General features: G+C 47.6%; 1 protein-coding gene across 1 annotated transcript in view; it reads left to right on the top strand.

The window, feature by feature from the left end:
- The first annotated feature begins 458 nt into the window (after positions 1–458).
- LOC139325249 (hexosaminidase D-like) overlaps positions 459–3514 on the top strand; it is a 40898-nt gene continuing 37842 nt past the window's right edge. The window contains exon 1 of the mRNA XM_070955050.1: positions 459–586. The gene's annotated coding sequence lies outside the window, so the exon portion shown is untranslated. The remainder of the gene's footprint in view (positions 587–3514) is intronic.

The following is a 3514-nucleotide window of genomic DNA, read 5'->3' as shown; positions in this document are numbered from 1 at the left end:
TTGCGGCGGTCCCTTACTACGCATGCGCGCGCGGAGATAGGTGGTGGGGGAACCGCCCCTTTCCGTGCCAAACTCGAGCCGAGAGGAGCGTTTCTGGCCATATATAGACTCCCCGACTTCGGCTCATCCGAAGAGGGGCGAATTCCGGGTTCCTTTCCAATTATTTTGGTTTCCGTCGGGGTTTTGCCGCGGGGCCTGTGGCAAAGGACGGGGGTCGCAAGGGCTGCTCCCCGTGTCAACCAGCGGCCTTCTGGAAGGGCCCTTTGAAGGAATTTGGACCCCCCCTAGGATTGACTCGAGGACGCTTCAGCGTAGGGTGGAGAAACAGTTGAAGGGCGAGGTGAGGTAGCCCTCCAATGGAGCCATAGCAGCGGACGCTTTTCTGACTCCGGGTCAGCACCTCGTGAAAAACCAGCCAGCATTTGTCAACGCCTCCCGGCGTGGCTTAACGCGACCGACTTTCACGTCTGTTTTCACCGGGACCTCTTGACCACCTGACAAGACGGCGCGCGGCCTCCTCTGCATTTTCGTAGCTCTACGGCCTTACATTCCCGCAGAAGAGCGCCCTCTGGCGAAGCGGCACCCGGTAAGAGTCGAGGCTTTCGCCTGCGATTGGCTTTCGGCCTCGACTGGGCGGGGCCTCGCGGATCGTCTGGTCCAGTGTCTCTCGGAGGTGGGCGGGCTTCAACTCCCTGCCCTGCTGGGTGAGGGATTCTGGGAGTTGAAGTCTTCATATTGCCAGAATTGAGAAACACTTGATCCATCCAACCCTCTCACTGCGTTTCTGGGTGCACTGAATGGCCATCCATCCTCTGTTGAACCCCCTTGATCGGTAAAGTTTCTCAGTCCTCTGAAAGTAGCCGGAGAATGTTCACTTCTTGTAATCAACTCATGCAGCCGTTTGTCAATAACATTCAGGACCATCTAAACCAGGGGTCCGCAACCTTAAGCACTCAAAGAGCCATTTGGACCCGTTTCCCACAGAAAAGAAAACACCGGGAGCCACAAAACCTGGGTGGGCGTGGCCAACTCAATGTCGCTCATTTCCACCAGTCACGTGACCCCCCCCAGCCACGCCTACCCAGCCAGTCATTAGGGCAGAGAACCAGTTGTTAAAAAACACCGGGATCCACAAAATCCTTTCGACATGTCTCTCTCTCCCCTCCCTCCCTCCCTCCCTCTCTGTATCTCTCTATGTCTTTCTCTCTCTCCCCCTTCGTATCTCTCTGTCTCTGCCCTGGCCACTTCTCCATCCCCTGCCGTCATCCTTATCTTCTCAGGCCAGGCGAGGAGTGACTGGGAGGGGAGGGCGAGGGGCGGGGCCAGCCAGTGGTGGGATCACCCAACAGGGAGCCACAGTAGAAGGCCCAAAGAGCCGCATGCGGCTCCAGAGCCGCAGGTTGCTGACCCCTGATCTAGATAGAACAATCCTCTCTTGTAATATACTGCCACAGTTGACCCTCCAGTCTCCAACTGAGCACCTCCTGAGAATTTATTCTATGTTCTAAGTCTGACCAGTGCAGAATAGCAAGGAGCAACAACACTATACTTCTTTTGATGCGGTCAAGGATCACATGTTAAAACGTTTACTTTGTGGCTGAATCACTCTTTTGGCTCTTGTGCAGCTTGGGATTCAGAATGATATCCAAATGCTTTCCAGATGTGGTCTATCCAGTGCAGTTGTGAGAAACGGACTCACCAGTCAGAAATTTGAGAGTCATGAAATGAAGCAGCAAACAATTTATTATAAAATAAGTTCTTGCAAGAGCAGGTGGCTAGCAAGTAGGCCCACACCACACTCAAGAATATATTTCAACAGCTTTTTATTCCCTCAACCCGAAGCACAAGTCCCTCCCTTGCAGCCCACTTTGACAAAGACTACAGGGTCATATCTTCTCGGAACACCTGTTTCCCCTTTCCATGAATTTCTCCATGTTTAATCTGCCTTCATGTTTTTTGCCCTGTTCCCTTTTTTGTGGACTACTCCCTTTTTAGATTTATTTCTTAACCTATATTTCCTGTTTTCTTACAATCCGAAGAGCATAAGCATAATAAATTGAGGCAAAAAGTTAATTTCTCTACTATATGCTAGACTGTGTGGTTAGCTAATCTGCTTATACAATAGTTTTACAGAATAGCAAACCCTTCTTGTTTTCCAATCTTTACCTTTTTGCCTTTTAATGTTCCAATATTCCGCTGAACTTTTAAACGCACATCTCTCAAAAGTTGCTTTCTTTGCAAAAACAACACTATTTCCATCGGTTTCTTACACAGTCACTTAATGCCTTTGATTTTTTAAAATTTATTTACTTACTTACTTACTTACTTACCTACTTATTAATTAAATTTATATCCTGCCCATCTCACTGCCATGCAATGCTGGGTCATATTTTCCCTACACAAATAGAGGGCTGCAGGTTTGTCCTTGTCAAACTCCATCTTGCAGCTACTATCCATTATTCCAACTTCCTCGGTTCTCTGGAATCTTGTTATGGACCTCCTTGTTCCTATTTCCCAGATTGGAGCCACTCAGTGCTTTCATCCAGCTTCACACAGAGCCAGTAATCTATAACCAGCACTGAACAGCAAGGAGGGAGAGCGTCAAAATGGCCCTGTAACTCTGCAGCCTCTTTTTTGACCATAGAGAAAGTGAAGTCATGTATCTTCAAACAAACAAAAAACAGATCCTGTGCCCTCTGCATCCTAAGAGCTCTCATGGAGGACTGATATAGCTAGTTTAGCTAGAGAAACCCCGGGGCCTTTGAAAAACCTTCATTCTTGGGCCTCATATCCTTGCCCTAAAATTCCTGGAAGGCTACCATAGCCTTATTGGTGATAGCCTTATCAAGAGATTTGGTATCAGGCCAGCAGTTGTTTTCTCTGCTAACTTCCTATTTCAGTTGCAGATTAATTAGCTAGAAAGTTTGCATACTTAATTACCAGCCTTACCGGTTAAAGTCAGAAAGGTGAAGGGTTTGATATTTGAATCATAGAGCCTCAGAGCGGGAAGGACTTTGGAGGTTTTCTAGTTCCTGCCTAAGGCAGGACTCCTTCTTCCATTCTGCACAAATAGTTATCCAGTCTATTGAAAACCTCCAGTGATGGTGTACTCACAACTCCAGGAGGCAAGTTGTTCCGTGGATTAATCATTCTTACTCTTGGGAAATTCCTCCTTATTTCCAAATTGGATCTCCCTCTGATGAGATTCCACCCATTGCTTCTTGTCCTGTCCTGAGGTACTGAATTCAGTAAGGCATTTGACAAAGTAGATCACATCCTACTTCTTGATAAAACAATATGGGATGGATAATGTTATATGAATGGCAATCAATTGGAGCGCTGACTGTCCATGTTAAGCCAGGTGCCAGGCAGCTGTAATGTGTCATGTAACCACAAGGGATATGTGCAGCTGTTGGAAGTTCAGAACCAGGTCATAAGTAGGATGTGTATGTGTGTCCATCGTAATGTTGAACAGTCACTAAGTGACGGGTCATTAAGTGAGGACTACCCATAG

This window comes from Pituophis catenifer, unplaced genomic scaffold, assembly GCF_029215685.1.
Source record: "Pituophis catenifer annectens isolate HBS135680 unplaced genomic scaffold, rPitCat1.0.hap2 SCAF_16, whole genome shotgun sequence".
NCBI classification, from domain to species: domain Eukaryota; kingdom Metazoa; phylum Chordata; class Lepidosauria; order Squamata; family Colubridae; genus Pituophis; species Pituophis catenifer.
The sequence above is the reverse complement of the archived record's forward strand: the minus strand, read 5'-3'. Positions and strand labels throughout refer to the sequence as shown.